General features: G+C 39.9%; 1 pseudogene; it reads left to right on the top strand.

Moving 5' to 3' along the window:
• LOC148152086 (uncharacterized) overlaps nt 1-24,209 on the top strand; it is a 65,800-nt pseudogene that overhangs the window by 31,413 nt on the left and 10,178 nt on the right.

The raw sequence follows: 24,209 nt of genomic DNA, 5'->3' as shown, positions 1-24,209 counted from the left end.
AATCCATCTCTGGTTGCCCAATATGTGCTGATAGCAACAGGATGCAGGCTTGATGTTTTCAGGCCATATATTTTCATCACTCCACTGAGGAGAGTTTCATCGTATTGGGTATCTCATTTGATTTGAGCAAGATGCTTGACCATTCCATTCAATATCTCTGCTGGGCTGATGGCTTTCACATCATGGAAAACTGCTGCTGTGCATCACATCCAGAATATTTTGGATTTTGTCATGACATTGTCTACTTTCCTCATCAGTATTGCTTTTAACAGCATGTCTACAATGTACATCTGCTTCCCTTACTGCTATGTCATAAGCAGTTGGTGTCTCTGTTATCAAAGTACCACTGTTGAAATCTTCAATAATATTTCTCCAGTGATCATATGTACTCATTGTTTGTCTTTCGTTTTAGCCAGACATTTGTGTGCAAAATGACTCAGATTCTTGCAGTGTGAACACTACTTTGCACATGCTAGACATGCCTTCTTCTCCTTTGTATGATACCATCTGCAGTATTTGCATCCTGCCCTTTATTCATGATTGTTCTGTGCTTTGGGATTGGATTATCTTTGTATGATACAAAGTTTGATTTCTTGTGTCATGAATATGCTCTATTTGTAACCTTAACACTTCTGCACATGCCATTTACTAAATGGAGTGTATGTTGCCCCTCGCTCAGTAAACTTGCTCTCACTAAGAAATCTTATGTTTCATCCTGTCTTTAATTTGGTCAACTTTAAGTTGCAAAAATTCATTGAGTTCTGTAACATGAAGTTACAGTTTGATCATTGACTCCTTTTCACCTTGGACTCTAATATTGAATGTATACCATTCAGAAGTTACAGTTACTTGGAGTTCAAAGTGTGTTCTCAAGACTTTCTGCTATTTCTCTGTTCTTCAGAGAGATTCAATATGGAATACAAACTCTTAAAACAGTCTTTTTCCAACAGTGATAAGAGTATAGCTACTTTTGGATACTCTAGCTTGTTAAACAAATCTGCTTTTGTTTCATAATTTTGCCAGGCTGAATGGAACAATTGCCTTTTGGGTTCATATTACCTTTCATTTCAATCAGGTTTGGGAAAAGAAAAGTCACTGTCTTTGAGTCTTAGCCAGAGTTTAAGCTGTGGACTGTTTCCTTGTATTTTTTTTTTAAGTTTCTTTCAATTGCTTGCAGCAGCTTTTACATTTCTGAATATTCCAATTTCTGTCAGTAGCTTGCGTTTTTAGAGCTCTTCAACACTCAGTTGCAGATTTACAGATCACTTTGCCATAACACGTGTTTTGTTCACTATAACACAATTGACAAATTGGGGACACTGTTTCTACAGCATGAACTTTTAAAGCGTGAATAAGGTATAACGCAATTCTAGCCTCATTAGTTTAAATTGTGCTGCTATCAAACAATTTTTTTATAGCACAGAGTTGCATGAAAACGGAAATACTGTGTTATAACAGAACCGACTGTACTTCAAAAACCATGTGCTGAATCATATCAGAAATTGGCTAAGTGCTATTTTCTTCGAGTTTAACAGAAGATTTCCCTCTGCAAGGCCAAAGAGGTTTTCACTACTATCCCAAGCTCAATTCATTAATTAGATAATATGACCCAATAGCATTCCGCTCATCCAATGCCATTCCAATTCTCCCATGCACCATTGGCAGTACTCACCACTACTGGAATAGCCCAGGAGCCTTGACACTGGCATCATCTTTAAAAGGCTGCTGTGCACCCAGCAAAGAGCTGATAGTTCAGAGCTGCACTGCACGATTTGAGACATGATTTAGGAAACACCGAAAATTGGTCAAGTGCTTTGTGGACAGGGACCTGGAGGTCCTGGCGGGTGGGTTGGCACAGAAGATGCCTTTCTCCTCTTGCAGTACTGGCAGACGAGGCCATGATACTAAACCCTGCCACCTGGCCTGAGGTTGCAACCATGTCAGTGCGGTGTCAGAAAAATGCCTTACAACGTTGCAAGAGAATCCAGGACTTTCTCCACTCCAATTGTGGTAAGTACCACAACCTTGTCTCTGCAACTTCTATCTTTGCAACTCACTCTATGTCCACTGCCGTGCTCACCTCCCAAAGCTCATGATGTATCACACTCAATATTGCAGGCACCATCATTCCTCACTCTCACCTACCTAAACCCACGCACACTACAAATCCTGCAGTGACCACTCACACACTCAGGATATCTCACCACTTTATCCTGTCCTGCACTAGCACTAACAACACTGCCATCACAGAATGAAACACCTACCCCTGTCAGTCCATGTATAGTCACAGTCATTTTTAACTTCATTGCACACCTATTAGTTAATGGATGACAGAAGGAAACAGCAGTTGTTCCTCAATCAGCAAGTTTCAGGCTCACCTTCCTGCTATTGGTGAACCCAAAAACCGATATTTCCTTAGCCCTCCCTGCCAACTCTATAGGCTGCCTCCAATCCCGACAATGAGGTTCGTCAGCTTCTCTCCCACAGCAGTATCCCCTGATGCTCCCCACCTTCGACTTTTAGTGGATGGTCCTTTGGAACTAATTATGGCTAATTATCCCCACCCCTTTGAGCAACTTAGCTGGACGGTCCCGAACAATGAGTGGCAAGACTCCTGACTGACATCTGTACAGCTTCTCAGCTGTCTCTCCATGACTGCCCATACTGGTTACATTGGAACCATAGAGCTGACTGTGGATAGTCATTCCTCCATATCTGTGAGAATTTTGTTTCTGAGAACCCCAGTGAATGACAAGTGCGGAGCCCATTACAAACATAGGTTAAAAATCGCAGATACATGAGTTTTGCTGGGGATGTTGAATTTTGTTGCAACATAATTTTTGGCATGGATAGGTGAACTTGCAAGTTGTGGAATTGCAATTACTGAAGATTTACTGTAAGTACAGGCCGCTTGATCCTGAGTGGCCCACGTACTCCAACCCCTTGAATTATGTCAGAATTTGCCCTTGACTTATTGTGCTGGAACTTCCTGTCTGAAGGCTCTCTGCATTGGCTTGACTGAGGACTAACTCCCTTTGTATTTAAGACAAAGCCATTTGGTTGAAGCACATGTGGTGTGTTTGCCATGTACATTGCTGGCACATGGTACAGGTGTAAAACTGATGCATAATGTTGCCGTACAACAACATGTCCATTCACTTGACTGACAAGTATTAACAATCATGACAAGCTGTCTGGCAAGTAAGGGTAGAAGCATTATAAAATTAAAACCAAAATACCAGAGCTGCTGTTCTTCATCCATACTGCCAGTGACTCTAGGGAATGAGGGCAAAGAGGATGCCCTGCAATTGTACAGGAGCTCAATTTCATACTATGCCAGGAGCAACCAGAGGATAGTTTCGCAGGTAATCACAGGTAATAAAGTATTGTGCCAAGCAGCTTGTCTCCAGAACAACTGCTGATATTAGAGTGACAGCACCCTTAGCGATCATATCCAAAAATGTAAGATGTTGTTTGGGCATAAAGGTGATGCTGGTGATCAAGCAATTGGGTTATATGGTGAAGTGTCTTGTTCACTTTATTCATTGGTGTGGCATATTTGTTTTGGTGGGACTTGATTAGCTGAACAAAGGTTTGCATCACAAAAACAAATCAAATATGGGAGAAGGAGAATTTAATTCATTGCTGATTAGATGTTCTTAATTTATTTGCGATTTCTTCTCTCAGTTCCTTTACAGTCTAAACTCAGGACCTGGTATCTGCAAAGTGGAGTTACTATAGCACTGCTACTGACAGGAAGGTGCAATTGCAATGTGACAAGCTTACAAAGGCACATTCCATTATGAGTTTGAAAAAATATAATGGAGAAAAGTTAACAAAGTATGACAAAAGTATAGAAATTGATGCACATAGATGTTAGCAATGTATTAGACATGCATTAAAGTATTTATAAATAAAAGATATCAATTCTCCATATTTCATGGTGACCTGTACCCACCAAAATATCCCCGATTTGATTCCTAATCCTGTAGTGAATTCACTGATGTCAACAGTGACATATTAAAAATGGGGAAAATTGCCCAGGATTCCCAACCCTAATTGCTATCTAGTGACCCCTGCTGGGAAAGCAAATGTTCCAATGTTGGGTGATGAAAGAATCAACTTTCTGTGGTGCCCTTAATAAAGAAACAGCCAACTGCTATTCACACAAGGATGGACAACATTTCAGATTTGCTGTAATCTAGAAATCAAATATTGTACAAAGAGGAATTTTGCACCTTAAAAAGGGGAAAAGTTTCTGGTGGGATAGAGGGGATGAAAACAGACATTACAAGAAAATTACATTCAGCTACTGAGCATATTGGTCATTCAGATATGTGTTTTTAATCTTCACAAACTATGTTCTTTATAAATTAATCTCTGAACCCTTTGTATTTCAACTTCAATCACAGGTATATCTCTATCCCCAGCTGTTTTGACCGGAAAAAGATAAAAAATGTACCTTTTGTCTTTGTGAATGGAGATGATCTATTACATCATCAGCTTAGCAACTAAACAGACTTGGTCATAACTTCAGACTTTCCTTGTGTGTTGCTAACATAAACCCACAGTATTTTCATAGTAAACAAAACCAGTTCAAAGGAGTAATCTACCTACTGAATGTAGTAAATTAAATATGATATTCAAGTTTAGTGGATATACTATCAATGTGGCAACTAGAGAAGAAGGCTGACACTAAATGCCCTCTAAAGGGTCCTGTCATATATGAATAATTTGATCATTCTTAATTTGTAACAGATTTAGCTGTCAATCATCTGTAAGCATCAGCTGATGAATGAAAAGACGCATTTGGACTTGCTCATGCTTGAAAAGGTTAAGCATTTTAGAAAAGACTGAGAGTACTGTATTACAGTCTTGCTGTAACACTGATTTTATTTGATTAAAGTGAGATGTTACAGTTACAAGAAAATGTTAGATATTCATTAAGTGGTCTGTGCTATATGCCCTCCAAAGGCTGCAGTCATGTTACACTTCATGATGTGGCTAATGTCAATCTTTTACAACAGATGGCATCTGAAGGCTATTCCTGGCACCTTCCTTCAATAAAATTATAACAAGAAATTTGATCAAAGCTTCTTCTGAACTGAAATAGCAAAATGAAACAAAACATTAAGTTCATTTCAGTTAACATTCTTCAGTAGAGAATGCATTTTCAATGTTACTAAGGTTGAGTAAAATTGTTTCGTACATTGCAATTCATTCTTCCCAGTGGAAAATATCCATCTGGAGTAAAACTCCTTTTAGCAATCCACTGTTTGCATTCCAACTGTGAGGTTGTTGTTACCACATGAGAGTGTCTTAATTAGTTTCATTTGATTTTACTGCACTGCCACAGACCTAAATAAACGTACTGCACTGTGTTTCTTACCTCGCGTGTTGACAGCAGTGACAACATTATTATTAGGAATTGGCTAACTGTACCCTTCAGAAGTAGCAATATAATTTCACTTATTACTGTAAATACTGTAATGTATCAATGTACATGACAAGCTTCCCCAAGATAATGGGTTAATGCATCAAGCACTGTGGTACTAAGCCATAAAAAAAATAAAGTGGCCTCTGACACAATTTGAATATTTTGTTGAGTTGGTTAATTTTATCTGGGGTGAAATGGACTAAGGAGGGGTAACAGGTAATCAGCCAAGATTTCTGCATCTGATTGCTGTTCAATGGCTCCTCTTAGAAAATGTACTTGACTAAATGTTGATAAGGACAGGATCAGGATGCAGTGTGATGATCCATTGTCAAATAATTTACCAATGCTTAACGTATGGCCTACTTTGGGCAAATCATCAAATAACTTTTATTATCCAGGGACCTTAATGTTAGAAAAAGTCAGTGCTCTTCAGGAGAGGAAATAAGAATCACAGACATTCCATCAATGCTCATCTCGACTTCTGAAGAAGGGTCACTGGACCCGAAATGTTAATTCTGTTGTCTCTCCACAGATGCTGCCAGACCTGCTGAGTCTTTCTGGCAATATCTGTTTTTGTATCTGATGTTGACTGTCATTGGTTCAGAAATTATCTTCCAAAGTATTTCTTTATTTCTCCCTCATATGTAAAAACACACTTGTTGTTTGATTCAGTATAATATTTTAGTATAGATATTACAGGCAGGCCAAGAAGATATTAATGTTAATAGTGCACCACATTATCGGTATGACTTGTATTTCAATAGTACATGTAAAATCACTTCCCATAATAGTTTTCAAAATAGCACTTGCATTTAATTGCTTGATTATTCCTCAAATTGTGGTAATAAAACTTAAACTTTCTAAACTAACAGATAGTCTTTGTCTCCCTAGCTGGAACACAAACCTTAGATGCACTGGATAGATTGTTGTGAATGTTCCTAAATGTTTTTACAATTTGTATCCACATGTAAGTGACAATTCTAAGAATATCTTCAGAGTTTTAGGAAATCACAATTCAGTTTGATAAATGTATTGCACTGCTCAAAATAAATAGACCTAATGCTGATTTCTGTGAATGAATTAACCTCCTGCTAGCAATTAAAGGATGCAAAGTTTTCACATTATTTTTCCAGAAATACATATTCCATGTAATCTCTTATTTAATGTGTTGCAGTCAGACTGTGAAGTCGGGTGCCAAAAAGGTCATAATATCAAAATCCTTGTATGTTGCCAGTAAAAATTAAGCATGTATAGAATAGAAACAAAATTCAAAAGGGAACAGCACCACATGGGAGAAAGCATTTTAATGCAAGTTCTATTTACATGTTAATTGCAGAGAAAAACTGCCCTTTGGAGTTAAGGTTTTATCCTCTATAATTACACAGAATATTGACATTTCAGAAATCAATTTCATTTCTCAACAAAAACGATAGTAGTGAATTCGGCCATATCATTAGAACTTGTTTTCAAAGTTGATGGTAAATAGATGGTTTTACTGATTCCTTTCTGTTAAATTGTCTTTAAGTCACTGAATATAAATGAGTCAACGCAAATCATACTTTTTTTCAATATACTATATACTATACATTTGTCATCACAGGGATGATAACTTTCTAGTATGTCAGATTATCCATCTGACAAACCAATGGATTAATTATCATAAAAGGTACCTTACAACATTGTACAATGTCGAGTAATGCTTTCAAGGCATTAGTAGACAGTTTTTGAATGACAAAGCAAACAAAACTACAAACCTCTAACCTTCCAAGTTCATGGTTGAATACATCACTGCAGTCAACCAGAGTATAAATAGAAGAAACATGGTTTCCTGTTCTATATGGTCTGAAGATGAGGGACTGGGCACACTCACGACATTAACCTTAGTACTTATTTATACACACACACACACACACGAACATGCAGTAGAAAATCCAGACAAAAACATACCCAGAAACCAATGATTATTGTCAACAGCTAGGACAATAAAATTTGTTTCAGAGGTCTGTGCTGTGTTAGGAAAAGTGGTTTAACATATTCAACATGATTTTGATGACATACATTTCCAGAACATTTTTCTCATAAAAATATGTATATAGGTATATCCTACGTTTATTTTCTACAACTATAGTATGTTCAGTTTGCAGCACATTATCTGAAAGGTTTCAAAAGTTACTTTCTGGCATTTAATAAAAAGGTTCACAAACTGCTGCAATATTGTCAAAAATCTTTCTTTTGTGTGTGAATTGGTGGTTATTATTTTTAATTGTACCAAAACCTAGGATTTGCATGTGATTTTTGTTTCTATTGTGTTAAATAATAGAAACAAAAGAAAATTAAACAGTACCTAGGTAAAGATTCCAAAATTAATGGTGGTTAATTTCCACAGGAGATCTCCCATTATTGGCAGTCATTTCAGTGGAAGAACATCGAAAATTCTGGAAAAGGGATATAGGTCGCATTTATGCCATCTTTTTGACATTTCGGTGGCACATACAAAAAGCTATGGCAGGCAGGTCAGAGAACAACAGCAGAAACATACACCAATATTTCCACGATAGATGATTTAGATTGCATTATGGACAGGAGTACTTCACTCATGAAAATGTAACAAAATCTAAAATGAAATCTAAAGACTCCACATGCAAAAAGCACCTCCGTTATCATTGCCTAAAAACACTTGTGCACATGATAGAAATGTTACTATATTTCAGCTGCTTTTTTTGATATGTGTGATGCAATAAAGACAAGAAATGCAGGGCTCAGGAGTCAGAACACTTTTTTGGGGGGGGGGGGGTCTTCATCATGACCTGAACTAACATAATAGAACAAGTTACAATAGTTAATAAAAAGATTTACTTGCTATAATGTATAAAGTACAGGTTTGCTGGAAGTCTGGCAACAAATATCTGACAGTAATCCCTGAGGTCAACTGCTGAAAAAAATTGACCTTTACAGCAACTAAACCCATTGGTGAGATTAGTTCTAAGTCCCCTTTATACTACAGGGTTGCCTCTAATGGCAAGAGTACTGCCAGTAACAACTTTGTATCATAAATGGACTGACACTCTTACTCTCTGAGGCAGTGAAACTTTCATGGAATGCAGTTTTCACTGCCGCCTGCAAATGAAACTGACTCCAACAGCAAATATAAACAGCGTGTGCAGGCAGCATGTACCACTTGCCTGTGGGTGGGCTTATCTGTTAGCTCACCTGTACAGGCCAATGTTGCAGTGCAGAAGTTGCAATAGTGAATTTGCATAAGGATGAAGCTGGCAGATTCATAGTATAACAATTTTGACAGAACTGAAACGATAAAAGATTATGTGGTCATAATCTCATTATTTTTTGTGAGACCTTGCTCTGTGTAAATTAACTGTCATTTTTTTTCATTACACTGCAACAGTATTTCTGACTATAAAATACTTGAGGATGTCCTGAATGCAAGTCTTTTTTTACATTGAGCAGAACTAATCAACTACTTTTACTGCTAAACACTATTAGCACCATTGATAAAGATGTTAAATAAAGTTCAGGCAAGAACAGATTGTCTTGTAGCTGCCAATCTTTCACATGGAAGTATCCTCTACACAATCAGTCAAGATGAACAGGTTAAATGTTCCGAAATGCACAAGTGATATAAGTAATTTCCAAAAATATTGTCCCAGAGCATTCTGAAAGAATAATTTAGTTCATGTCAAAAGTTGGGACACACACAACTAACTTCAACCACATCAGTAACACTTAAGAGCAATGTGAAATATTTTGCATTATCACAGTTGATGGATGTCAGGCTAATATAATGCATATAATTATTCTATATAACCTCACTATTATATGTTCTGGGAGAGAATGTTGTATACCAAAGCCACTGAGTTTGAGCATAATATCTTTTTAGGGAACTTCATAAAACCTTTGCAAAGATGGGGAGCTTCACTAGCTCGGAAAACACACTCATACATCATCTCTTTCAGTAGATTTATATATTTGGGTGCCACTATTGTTGACCAAGTATGTTCTAGCTTAATGGTTTCCAAATGAGTCTTTTGCCAAGCCTCCCTTCAGAAATTTGTGTAAAACATTCTAAATGTTTTTTGCATAATTATACCTCAACAGCTTCAACTCTTTAGCTGTCTTTCTTAATACATCTTTTTTAAAGAAAAATCAGGCCAATTAGATTGGTAAACCTGACACCACAATCCTTCCAACATTTACCTATTAGTTTATAGTATAGAAATCAAACATTACTAATATTCAGCAAATCTACTGCCAATGCTAAACTTTTCTTGGATATATACATTCCCAATGGTGCATCTAAAGGTTAATGTGGAATCCACACTTGCTCATGCCAAAGGAACATATCAAGTTGTTTAACTAATTTACTGACTGGTTCATCCCATGAATCAGACCAGAAACAAACAAGAATGTAAAAAATCCTTTCTCTACCCACCCACCAATGTGGTAATATCACCCTCCCACTCATAAGCCATGCTGAACCTCCACTCTGGGGACCAGTACACATTACTGGTAAACAACACTGGTCTGGCAGGGTTCAGAGAAAACAGAGCCAAAGATACCAAGTGCAGTATTTAATATGGAAGCAGCTGGGAAAACAGTCAGAATTAAAACTGAACTCATTATGGGCAACAAAACATCTTGAAAGCCAAAATATTTATGTGTTTGCTTAGAAAATCTGGGTTTGTGGAAACAACGCACTATTGACAAAATATTTATCTCTTCCTGTCATATTAAGTTAGTTTCACATACTTAAAAACACTGAGGTCTATTAGGTCACTGCAAATGTTTCACTTTGGAAAACTCCAACAGTAAATGACCTAAAGTAAGGAAGGATACCCCTTACTAATCAGCATGTAATAAATCTTCAAACAAAATTAAAAGTCTGTCGATTGCAATTCAAAACCAATTGTTCCAAATAGCCTATAAAGAGACATGTACTGTGTTGCACTGGAATTAAATGATGTGCTGCATATGCCAAATTATGACCATTAGCTTAGTTTCCTGCAAACTACTTTTGGTAACAAGTTGCAGCTTGTGTCAGCCATAGGCAATGCTTTAAAAGACCAACAATGGTAAAGAAATATGCATTAAGTCGTGGCACAGAAATACATATTACATCTCTTAGATGACAAGTCCTTAGGGAGAGGTTTAAGGAAAAGATCAAAGGCAGTCTTTCCATTTCAAATTATTCCAGTATTGCTGAATGTGACATAATTACAAAAGATATTAGACATGCATCTCATCAGGATTATCTAACACTCATCTTTGTTGAAAAAGTCTTCCCAGCTGTTGCTTTGCCAGACCAAATGCATCAAGACTGAATAACACAAAAGTACTTATAAGTGACCACAGCTAAGGGTCTCGCCTAAGATTAGTAGACCTGCAATCGATCGTTGTTATGGAAGGCAGCTACGTACACAAACTTCAGACCTATCAAAGTACTCTCCAGCTGTTTCTAACTATATTGGTTAAAGTCATAGACAAAGAAAAAAAGTATGACAGGCATCTGCAATCAATAAAATCTTGCTTCACAGCATATAACAAGTGTCAATAATCAATGAATTTCAGATGGATGCTTTCAGTAGTGTTTTTTTTAAAATGGCACAATTTAGATTTGTTTGTGAAAAACATTAGTCAGAAGAAAAAGGGTCTGTTCTGGGTGACAAAGAGCTAATGAGCAGAAATTCGGAAGTTCAAAAAAACCCTTTTTTTTATTTCCTTCCTTTCATAGATTCCACTCTCTTCATCCATTATTAATGAAGTTAAACTACTACTAACATGCCAAATGTGCTGCACTGGAGATTTGTGCTTAATCCAGCACAAAACAGGCCCAGTCACATAATGATGAAAAAAAGAACAAATGTCAACAGTTTCACACTGAGACTGGATTAGGCAGACCATACTTAGTTACTTCGTACACAGGGATTATCTCACTTTTAGTGTCATTGAAGCAGACCAAACTCTTTCTCACTTTTGAAAAATCTTTTAAGACCCAAGTAGCAGCCAAAAAAGTCTATGATAATAAAATCAGGAGGTAACATCATGAACAGCAACATTCTTCCAGTTACCAAGATTTCAAGATTACCTCATTAGTCATACCTACAACAAGTCAATGAAGACTGGAAATTCACTGATTCAATACGGCAGATATTGGTAAATTTGGAAGCTTTGATCAGATTTATACATTTAATACAAAACAGAAGATGGCAATGCAATTATTTCATGACATATTTACAAAATTAATTAACACTTCAATTTGAATAGATCAGTCATGTCATCCAGTGTTCAAGAAATAGTGTGAACTATATACCAACATGAGTTTTAAGACAAAAGCTAAAAAGAATCAAGCACTGAAAGCACATATTTCAGAGGTAATGCAATCAGACAAAACTGCTCCTGTTTCAACAACAAAACAGGCATTGTTTTAATGGTGAACTACAATTACTCAATCAGGCCAAGGTTAGCTCACAATAAGTGAATGCATTCCATCAATATACTTTCAACTTAGAAGACTACTTCTGGCTCAATAATCTGGCTGTAAATTCCCATATGTTTCCCCCAATCCTCCATAACACAACCAATCCCCCAACCTGTGACTGACTGCAGAAACATTGAAACAAGGCATAAATGGTACTCTTCCCATTCCTCCATGGTCCCAGCAATTCCTAAGTTATGGCAGGAGATGAGAAGAACTCTGATGGAAATTGAAGAATCTTGAAAGGAAAAAGAAATAACAGATAAGGCATCCCACAGATAGTCTAAACATTATTTATTACAAAATGTGAAACTTATTGCAATATTTATTTTCATTGATCAAAACCTGAACTCACGCACACTTTGGAGGATGTTAGAAAAATTGCTTCCTTAGCACCTTGACCCTCATTACAATATTGCTAGAGTGGAGTGTCACAATACCGAGCTTTACACGAAATGAATAAACCCAAGGTATTTCTCAACAGCAGTTCTAAAATATTCAGTATGATAATATACAATCATTGTTTATGGCATCAATAATAGTACGGCACTAACATCTTTATAATGTTTAGGATAATTATATATTTCAATAGAATACACTCTTTAAATCTGCCTTATAAATTAACATAAAAACATCAAAATTAGAAAATGATTTTAAAAAGCACTTATTAATATTGTGCACGCTTTCTATTTCTAATTTCTCAGTTGAATTGGACACATTGAGTTCAAGGACAAACAATTGAAACATGATGCATGACATAAATGGAAAGGAATATAGAGTGGGGAGTATAATAGGAGATCAATTTATTATTACTGGCAGAAACCTACAAGTCATTACTTAAAGCATCCCAAACTATTTATTTCAAGCAAAGATAACTCCTGTTCTTTACACTTGACCAAAAAAGAATGCATGGCTTGAAATCTTCTGGCTATTTTTTTCTGATTGAAAAGCCAGTTTACATGGCTGGATCATTTTCATTACATGACAGAAGTGGGTACTACAGATGCGGAGATTAGAGTGTCACTGGAAAAGCACAGCAGGCCAGGCAGCATTTGAGGAGCAGGAAAATTGACGTTCAGGATTTCTGATGAAGGGCTTTTGCCCGAAACATCAACTTTCCAGCTCCTCGGATGCTGCCTGACCTGCGGTGCTTTTCCAGCACCACTCTAATCTTGACTCATTTTCATTACTCATGGCTCACGTCCAGGTTTCTCTTAAAATTGAAATTGGGGTTGAAACAACATCAAAAACGCTATGACTGCATGAAAAGGATGTATATATTATTTTCCAGTTGCCCAATGACAGGTTCCCCAAGAAAGTACCACTGGGTTGATCATCAGAGTTAACAGGGTGGCTACAATCTTATCATTGTAGTAATACTGACCTTACATAATGAAAACTTGTTCTAAATGATTATTTTCAATTGCCATATTTTTCCGCAATTAAATAAATAAATACTGAAAATAATATCAAACAGAACCATAATACCACCAATAATTCCATTTTATGGACCTCATTTTATTAAAATACTTATATCACACTCAAAATGCATGCAACAAGAAGTCTGCCTCCTGTAGAACTATCGTTTTGTTTGGATCCTGTGGTTTGGTACTCAATTTCCTGGTGCACTGGGCAAATTCTGGCTGGATCTTATGGGACACTCTCCTGTTTGACTGAAAGCTTGATGAGAATCTCATTCACCAAAAAGCTAGGTGCCCCATAAACAGTTTGCATGACTTTAGTTGGCTCGGGCCAAGAATACTGCTCCTGCATCAAGAGGAAACTCTCCTATAAAGAGCTGCTAGCCAATCAAAAGCAGCATCAGATTCAAGCAAAGATACGAATTAGGTGCAAGACAAAGCACTCAGGTCCTCAAGTCTGCTTCACTACTCAGCAAATTCACAGCATAGCTGATCTGCTTGTAACCCAAATCCATGTTCCCACCTAACCTTACTGTAGGGTTAAGGTTACCTTTTACCCCACTGTTTAAAAAGCATTTATTTCTGCCTTTAAAATATTCAATGACACTGTTTCAACCACCATTTCAGAAATAATGATTTGGAGATGCTGGTGTTGGACTGGGGTGTACAAAATTAAAAAGCACACAATACCAGGTTATAGTCCAACAGGTTTAATTGGAAACACTAGTTTCGGAGCGTCGCTCCTTCATCAGACGGTTGTGGAGGACACAATTGTAAGACACAGAATTTATAGCAAAATATAAATGTGTGTGAAACAGAGAGGACTTCACTATTTACTTGGCTCCTGTGACAAGTTTCAAGAGCAAATTATTAAAATGCAGCAAAGCAATTTATCACATTTGTAACTACTCAATAAGAATGCAGGAACAAAGAAGAGGTCTTGGAGCAATTCAGTGCAAAAGGAATTAGACAACCTTCAGCATCTAGATGAGCTGATCGGGCACTGTTTTCAATTTCTTCTGGGATAGGCTACCAACTGCTACTGCAGTTCAAAAACTTTTCTGGAAAATGCCTGTCCTAGCAGAAATGAATTTTTTTCTATTTCTGGTTCTGGTCCAGGAGTTATCCCAGGATTTCACTGGATCTGGATCCTGGATCCATTCTATTTTCCTTACCCACTGAAAACAGATAAATAAACATCTATCCCAGAAAAGAAATTTTCTGAGAAGTCAGTGATTCCCTCTTCATCTGTTTACAGTGTGACTTTGGTGGACAAAGGCAAAGAAATATATTAAAAGTTATCCTTCTTACTTTCGTGTTTCTTCCTTTGCAACTGGGCTCTGAATATTTAAATACTCGCTTTACTTTACCAGTATGTTGTTCAGCAAAATATAAATATTCTACTGTTCAAACTGTCGCAAACATAAATTCCATAAACAACCACTTGAATAAATGACATATTTATTTTCTCACTGCATTTTATCCAAATTTTTGAACAGCTATCACTTTATATGATTTCTGGCATTTTATATGAAGCAAAAAAAACAAATGCCAGTTTCGATGCCATCTTATTATAATTTCCTTGCATATTTTCCAACTCAATAACATTTCAGTTGCTAGCACATTGTGTGAGTTGTTGATCTTCTGCCAATCAGAAATTTCTGTCAATTGTAAACATAAAAGCACATGGTCCCTGCAACAATTCAGAATAATAGCCTTAAAGCCTTGGCAAATGGTTTTAAGAGGAGAATCAAACATTAAGAAGCAGAAATATCACTTTTTTTTTACCCAAATATACCCCATTCATTTCTCTTCAGGACACTCCAACAGTGCTCGGTCCTTTCATTTCCATCTACCCTGCAATCCCCAACCCTCCAGAGGTTGCAGCTAAGAAGGGCGAGCCTGCATCTGGACAGAATACTGTCAGCACAACTATACATGTGCCTCTCTTCCACCCCCTCCCCCACCCCACAGCCACAAATTCCCCTGGGGCTGTTCACCCAAACTTTCCATACATCAGCATCCACTACAGAACATGTTCTATACACCATAGCTGCAGATCTTGGACATAATAGAAGGGAAAGGATACAAAACCTGCTGAGAGTATGTGGAAAGCATGAATTAGGCATCATTATAAATGTACTTTCAAATCTATAAATTCAAATCTATTGCATGTACTTTCAGTCACCACATATCTGATCGACTGTCATTTTTGCTGTAGAATCTAGTTATGTGGCTATCATGTCAGAGTTGAGCAACTTCTTCATACGTCCCAAACAACATAGAATTTACACTGGTGAGTTGGAAATGCAAGTATCTCTGGAGTGTCCTGAAAGAAAACTTATGGGTGAATCTGAGTATGTATCTTCTTCCATTTGGATGTTTACTGGCCCAACCCTGCCTACTTGAGAAGAAGGACCACCTGAGGTGGACTAGAGGTGTCTCATCCCTCTCTTACCTTGCCACTGATGTTGAGCAACAATGGTTAAAACAATGGAGTGCAGGTCAGAATGCACTCTGATAGCCACAGACTGTTTTGCTGGACCTGGGTTTCTGTTGCAGCTGCCAACCTGTTCATGGAGAAAACCAGATGACTGAATGTTGGAGCCATCATGGTACTGCAAACACTGGTGGACTTCTCCAATCTTGGACCTCGTTTACTGACCGTTTCTGCCTGTCCACTTTGACAGAGTCACTAAATACCAAAAACAGTGGGTTATCTTAGCAAGTTCCTGGTCTCGAGCAGTCTCCTGAATGCCAGTGAGCTGGCACATTTCTTCCTTGACCAGCTGTGGAGACATGCAAGTAATGTACTCACCAGATTGTTCTCCTGAATCTAGTCTAGGAAGGGAACCAAACAAGGTGGAAGGTTGTGAACTCATGGATGGTGCAAGTGAAAGCCTTGCTGGTGCAACCACTGAGGGATCTGTGAATTCTTCCTCACAGATGGAGGAGAAGCTGATGGGTTGAGCAGCTGGCCTCTTTGGGGAAGCAGCTGTGTGGGTGCCATTGGCCGCTGCATAAGAAAGGTCATTTGTTGTGTAATAGGAGCAGGGACTTGAGCATCTTAAGAAAAATCAAACAGTGATGGTAACCGAAGAGCAGCACAGCGTAATAATTCCCTAACATACAGATTGGGACATCCACACATGAGCAGTCTCTTTCCTCATCAGTCACCTTTAAAATCTTCTTAGATTTTAGATTTCGGTTAGAAGCTGAACGTCAGCCACACCATCTCCCATCTGGGCCCACTCTACTCGGCTATGAGACATTTTCACCTGAAAAGGTGAGTGAGATGAAAATGGTTGGAAGAACTGTTAGTGGTGCTACTGGATGAGTAGAGGTGGTAAGGTGTCCTGAGTGAGTATGAAACACAGAAGTAAAAAAGGGTTCTTTGTTTGTGAGGATGAGGTGGGTTGAGTGCTGTTGAACGGACATGCAATGGTGAGAGTCATAGACAATTAGCCTTGATGATTTACTATAAAATGGCAGAGTTAGAGTGATTGCGATAAAGCAGAGAAGACAGTAGTACGCAACATTGCAGAGCACAGAACATCATGAACTTTCTTTCAGAACTGCTGAACATTTTGTTTGGTACATGAAACAGCACTGACTCAGGCTACTTTCTGGGTCCAGCAAGGCTAAAACTGGTGCTGTGACTCTTTTGACAGTCCATAGGAAACAAGATAGCCTCCATTCCACAGTCTAAATCTTGAATTAAGAGTCTAATAATGATCATGAAACCATTATCGATTGTCAGAAAACCCTATCTGGATCACTAACATCCTTTCAAGAAGGAGATTGTTGTCCTTACCTGGTCTGGCCCACATGCAACTGCAGATATAAAGTAATGTGGCTGACTCTGAACTGGGAATGGATAATAAATGCTAGCCTAGGCAGCGACACCCTCATCTCATGAATGAAAATTTTTTATAAAACCTATTCAACAGCATAGGTAAAAACAATGACTGCAGATGCTGGAAACCAGAGTCCAGATTAGAGTGGTGCTGGAAAAGCACAGCAGTTCAGGCAGCATCCGAGGAGCAGTAAAATCAACATTTCGGGCAAAAGCCCTTCATCAGGAATACAGGCAGAGAGCCTGAAGGGAGGAGAGATAAATGGGAGGAGGATGGGGGTGGGAAGAAAGTAGCAAAGAGTACATTAGGTGAGTGGGGGAGGGGATGAAGGCGATAGGTCAGGGGGGAGGGGTGAATGGATAGGTGGAAAAGAAGATAGGCAGGTAGGACAAGTCATGGGGACAGTGCTGAGCTGGATGTTTGGAACTGGGGTGAGGTGGGGGAAGGAGAAATGAGGAACCTATTGAAGTCCACATTGATGCCCTGGGGTTGAAGCGTTCCGAGGTGGAAGATGAGGCGTTCTTCCTCCAGGCATCTGGTGGTGAGGGAGCGGCGGTGAAGGAGGCCCAGGACCTCCATGTCCTCTAGGAGAAAGTGAGGACTGCAGATTCTGGAGTACCAGAGTTGAAAAATGTGGTGCTGGAAAAACACAGCAGGCCAGGCAGCATCCGAGGAGCAGGAGAATCGACGTTTCGGGCATAAGCCCTTCTTCAGGAATGAGTTCCTGAAGAAGGGATTATGCCCGAAACGTCAATTCTCCTTCTCCTCGGATGCTACCTGGCCTGCTGTGTTTTTCCAGCACCACATTTTTCAACCCTCCAAGTCCTCGGCAGAGTGGGAGGGGGAATTGAAATGTTGGGCCACAGGGCGGTGTGGTTGATGGTGCGGGTGTCCCAGAGATGTTCCCTAAAGCGCTCTGCTCTCCGCGGAAATGTCAGCGGATGATTTGGTTTATGCCGACATTTCCGCCACCTCCAAACAGACCCCACCACCAGGGATATATTTCCCTCCCCACCTCTTTCCGCCTTCCGTAAAGACTGTTCCCTCCGTGACTACCTGCTCAGGTCCACGCCCCCCGACAACCCACCCTCCCATCCTGGCACCTTCCCCTGCCACCGCAGGAACTGCAAAACCTGCACCCACATCTCCACCCTCACCTCCATCCAAGGCCCTAAAGGAGCCTTCCACATCCATCAAAGTTTTACCTGCACATCCACCAATATCATTTATTGTATCCGTTGCTCCCGATGCGGTCTCCTCTACATTGGGGAGACTGGACGCCTCCTAGCAGAGCGCTTTAGGGAACACCTCTGGGACCAATCAATCAAACCGCCCTGTGGCCCAACATTTCAACTCCCCCTCCCACTCTGCCGAGGACATGGAGATCCTTCAACGCCGCTCCCTCACCACCAGACGCCTGGAGGAAGAATGCCTCATCTTCCTCCTCAGAACACTTCAACCCCAGGGCATCAATGTGGACTTTAACAGTTTCCTCATTTCCCCTTCCCCCACCTCACCCTAGTTCCAAACTTCCAGCTCAGCACTGTCCCCATGACTTGTCCTACCTGCTTATCTTCTTTTCCACCTATCCACTCACCCCTCCCCCCCCGACCTATCACCTTCATCCCCTCCCCCACTCACCTATTGTACTCTATGCTACTTTCTCCCCACCCCCACCCTCCTCTAACTTATCTCTCCACCCTTCAAGCTCTCTGCCTGTATTCCTGAAGAAGGGCTTTTGCCCAACATGTCGATTTTACTGCTCCTCGGATGCTGCCTGAACTGCTGTGCTTTTCCAGCACCACTCTAATCTAGACAACAGCATATTCAAGTCACTTTTGGCCACGCACCTTCTCCTTTTGGGACCTTGCCCAAAATGGTCATAAAATGGAATGATCACCAGTTTGTGGATTGCCATGATTGAAGGCGTGCACAACAAGAGTTTAAGTATGGTATCAGTATAATGGACTGCACAAGACCCATCAGTGGTTAGCACTCCTCCCTATGTTGTCACATCTTAGCACAAGAAGGGTTCTGCAAAGTCTGGTTCTTTATTAATGAAGTGAGCAGTGGAAGATTGCATGAGAAAATTTGTTATGGACCATAACAGGAAACCGTTCATGAAACTATACAAAAATAACAGCCAAAAACAAAGGGAAAATTCAACTTAGGGGGTCTCAATTTAGAATTCATCCAAATTACAACACCTGTACAATAACAAACGCCTTCATAATTATAATGAAGGAAAGAATTTGCATAACATTTACTCCTAGAAAATATTTTCTTCATCTTTTGTTATGTGATATATAAAGGGTTTGATCACTAGAGAGGCAAATCTTCCAAGAAGACAAAGCTGATCATTTCTCCCTGGCTAATTGAAAGGTAATCAATTAAAATTCATCATTAATTTAACATTATAATCTTCATTACTTATTATTCAATCTTAATCAGTTAGATTCCACAGATGATATTTTAACAAGCCATGCACTGTAGGGGACTAAAATATTCAGATATTTAATAATGTGTATCTGCTTGGATTCAAAAAATGTTTTAGTCCTGCTCTTAACCAGATGTTCATCCCATTAAAACTGATTGGCATGACATTTGCTGCTTTTGATGACATCTGTTCCACATAACTATAACTCTGATAGAGAAAAGAAAAAATGTCTATAGTCTCACTTGAGGCTTGTCAATATTATTATACTCATAATTATAATCCATCTAGCTTAAGAGGTTGATCATTGTGAAGCCCCTTAGCTCCATTTTGTGTCCATTGCAATGCTTAATGCTATGCCAATACATGAAACTGCTGTTTATACCACTAATTCCAATAGTTTATTCCTAATACATCTTGCATTAATATAAAATTGAAGATTATCCTTTAACATCTTCTCATCTCATTTTAACCTTTCATATTTACAGGTGAATCTCCAATGGCATTGTATATGTCTACTGAAGCACTTGCTGATTTCATACTTATAGTTAGCGATACAACTGAAGACTGTAGTGACGTGGTTGCAGAAAAAGACAGATTAAGACAGCTAGAAGAGGTATGCCATAGTGGACAAAGGGAGGAAATAAATGTGATAACCTTGAGTGTATTTTGTGATGGCTACACAAGTGAGAGACCAGCTTTGAAACTTTAGAAATATGAACAGAATTCCCGCAATACATTACCAGAACTGATGCTTACCAAAAAGATTCTGAAACACTGTTGCAGCTCTGACACTGTCAAATACAAGCAAAGCAGAGACAGATCCAGACATGATGTTGATGCATATACTTATCATGCTAACAATATACTTCAATAACTTTCTCTTGACTTTTCACAATTTATAAGCTGAAATATCTGGACAAGAAAAGGGAAGCATATTTGAATTTAAATTATCAACTACTTCCAATGTCTAAGGGTAACATTATTTTTTCATTAACATGTCACTTCCAGAGTTCACAATAGCAACAACAAAATTCTACTGTTGTTGTCTGTCAGTCAGCCAGTCCCAAATGATACCACACATAGCAAGAAGGGCCAAAGCTGCATTAGAGTATCCTCCAAGGCCAGCTGCAGCTTACTATGTTGAATATCAGCAGCCATGTTGTTGTACAGAGTTGCAGTTGCATGCAGTAGCACAACAGTCGGATGAGTTGGTCACAGACAGCCTAATTGGAAAAAGAAAGTGCTGGTTTCCTCCTCCTCCTCTTTCTTGGTTTCTTATCATAGATCTGGTGGCAAGGTCTATGACTTTCATGATGGTAAGGTTATGCAGGGTAGAGCAGACAAGTCATGACACACACTGAAACAGGAGTCCTGCCAGCCAAATTATTAGATAGATACTCCAAAGGTCTACTCAATTATATTTCATGTGTGGCAGTATAATTCTAGCTGTGTACATGCTCTCCATTAATGCACAAGTTTTGCACCAGAACCATAAGCCGGCAGATAACCTTTGTCATCTCCTGGGACAATGCAAATTCTATTGTTACATTGTTCCATTGTTACAGTGAATTGATGCAGGAAAAGACATCATGACAGGTCCCAAGATACCAGACACTAGCCTTCAAGCAAAATTGGGCATATACCAGCTTGAAGGTAGAGCTGTGTCGGAGTGGGTGTTTGTGGAGCTGAGAGAGCTGCTGGGTGAAGTTGTGACGACAAGATGGGAGAGAGATCTTGGGAAGTGAGAGGCTATAGATGTAAAAGGGTGGGGGGAGGTGGGTGTGGCAACATACCTGTGGAAGCAAGCTGTGACAGGAAGCACAGGATTTGGAGAACAGATAGCAATTTCTTGTCCCCATCTACCATTTTGTCGGCTCTATTGAAGGCAATGTTTGTGTCTCAGTGTTAATTTCACAATGCCATACCAAAGCAAGAAAAAATTATGTGCAAAGGGCCCCAGAACCAATCCCAATACTGTCCCATCTGAGTCCCCACTTCAGTCAATATTGCTGCCTTGGAGGAGATGGGGGACCCCATTTGTTCCTCTTGCAACCTCAATGACTCATACCAACGTGATTGGCTCACAAGCTATTCAGTTGTACCAAGTGCTATGAAGAGGGCTGCACAATGGCTCAGTAGTTAGCACTGCTGCCTCACAGCGCCAGGAACCTGGGTTCGATTCCAGCCTTGGGCAGCTGTCTGTATGGAGTTTGCGCATTCTTCCCCTGTCTGCGTGGGTTTCCTCCGGGTGCTCCGGTTTCTGCCCACAGTTCAAAGATGTGCAGGTTAGGTGGATTGGCCAGCAATGTGTAGGTTAAGTGTATTAGTCAGGGGTAAATATACGAAAGGGGGAATTGGTCTAGGTGATTTATTCTTTGGAGGGTTGGGTGAAGGGCCTGTTTCCACACTGTAGGGATTCTACAAAGTCTCATTAAAAAAAAACAGACGGACCACCTGACATCAACCTCGGCACCAGAAAGACAATGGCAGAAACCGCCCTTTTAATCCTGTATAGTCCTCCTTACTAATGTCTGGGGGCTAATGCCAAAATTGGGACAGCTGTCTGACAGATTACTCAAGCAACAACAGCTGAAATATTCATACTTACAGAATCATATCTTATGTCCCAGACATCACCATCACTGAGCCTGGATATGTCCTGTCCCAACAGTAGGTTGGGTGCTAAATGAAATAGGTGCTAGACTGGGTCTGTGGCAGATGGTGAGGGGACCAACAAGAGGGAGAAACATATTTGACTTTATCTTTACCAAAATGCCAACTGCAGATGCATCAGTCCATGATGTTTAAAAATACCACCTCATAGTCCTTTTGGAGATGAAATCCCATCTTCACGCTGAGAATAACCTCCATCATGTTGTGTTGCATTTTCACCATGCTAATTGGGACAGATTTCAAACAGATCTAGCAACTCAAGATGTGACACTGTTGGCCATCAACAGCAGCAGTACTCCAGTATAATCTGCAATCTTATGGACCAGCACATCCTTCATTCAACCATTTTCATCAAGCCAGGGGATCAACCATGATTCAATAGAGAGTGCAGGAGGGCATGCCAGGTGCAGCACCAGGCATATTAAAAAAGAGGTATCAACCTGATGAAGCTACCAAATAGGTCCACTGTGTGCCAATCAACATATGCATCAAGTGATAGACAGAGATAAGCGATCACACAACCCATTGATCTAAGCTCTGCAGTCCTGCCACATCCAGTTGTGAATGGTGGCGAACAATTAAACAACTCATTGGAGCTGGAGGCTCCACAAACATCCTCAATGATAGAAGAGCCCAGCAGACAGCGCAAAAGATGAAACTGAAGCTTCTGCAGCAATCTTCAGCCAGAAGTGCTGAGTGGATGATCCATCTTGATCTTCTCCAGTGGTCCCCATCATTACAAATACCAGTCTTCAGCCATTTCAATTCACTCCACATAACATCAAGAAATAATTGGAGGCACTGGATACCGAAAAGGTTATGTGCCCGGACAACGTTCCAGCGATAGTACTGAAGACTTGTGCTCCAGAACTTGCGTTTCCCATACCAAGTTACTCTAGTTCAGTTAGAACACTGTCACCCTGGCCTCCGCCATCACCACACCCTTACCACCTGATGGCTGGAGGAAGAACACCTCATCTTCCGCCTTGGGACCTTCCAACCACACGGCATCAATGTGGATTTCTTCATTTCCCCTCTCCCTACTTTATTCCAGTTCCAACCTTCCAACTCGGCACCGCCCTCATGACCTGTCCTACTTGTCCATCTTCCTTCCCAGCTATCTGTTCCACCCTCCTCTCTGACCTATTACCATTACCCCACCTCCGAGAAACTATTGCACTCTTAGCCACCTTCCCCCCAGCCCCGCCCCCTCTCATTTATCTCTCCACCTGCCTGGCTCACACGCCTCATTCCTGATGAAGGGTTCTTGCCCAAAATGGCGATTCTCCTGCTCCTCAGATGCTGCCTGACCTGCTGTGCTTTTCCAGTACCCCACTCTCAATTCTGATTTCAAGCATCTGCAGTCCTCATTTTCTCCTAGAACACTGTCATCTACCTAACAATATGGAAAATTGCCTAGGTATGTCCTGTACACCTAAAGCAAAACAAACATAGAATGTAGAACATAGAGAACAGAGAACATTACAGCACAGTACAGGCCCTTCGGCCCTCGATGTTGCGCCAACCTGTCATACTAATCTGAAGCCCATCTACCTGACACTATTCCATGTACGTCCATATGTTTGTCCAATGACGACTTAAAGTTGGCGAATCTACTACCGTTGCAGGCAAAGCATTCCATACCCTTACTACTCTCTGAGTAAAGAAACTACCTCTGACATCTATCCTATATCTATCATCCCTCAATTTAAAGCTATGCCCCCTCGTGCTCACCGTCACCATACTTGGAAAAAGTCTCTCCCTGTCCACCCTATCTAACCCTCTGATTATCTTATACGTCTCTATTAAGTCACCTCTCAACCTTCTTCTCTCCAACGAAAACAGCCTCAAGTCCCTCAGCCTTTCCTCGTAAGACTTCCCATACATACCAGGC

The sequence above is a fragment of the Chiloscyllium plagiosum genome, unplaced genomic scaffold (assembly GCF_037043375.1).
Source record: "Chiloscyllium plagiosum isolate Xiang-an unplaced genomic scaffold, Cpla_swu_hap1 HiC_scaffold_1, whole genome shotgun sequence".
Classification (NCBI taxonomy): Eukaryota; Metazoa; Chordata; class Chondrichthyes; order Orectolobiformes; family Hemiscylliidae; genus Chiloscyllium; species Chiloscyllium plagiosum.
Note: the sequence above shows the minus strand (reverse complement) of the source record. Positions and strands in the feature narration are given on the sequence as shown.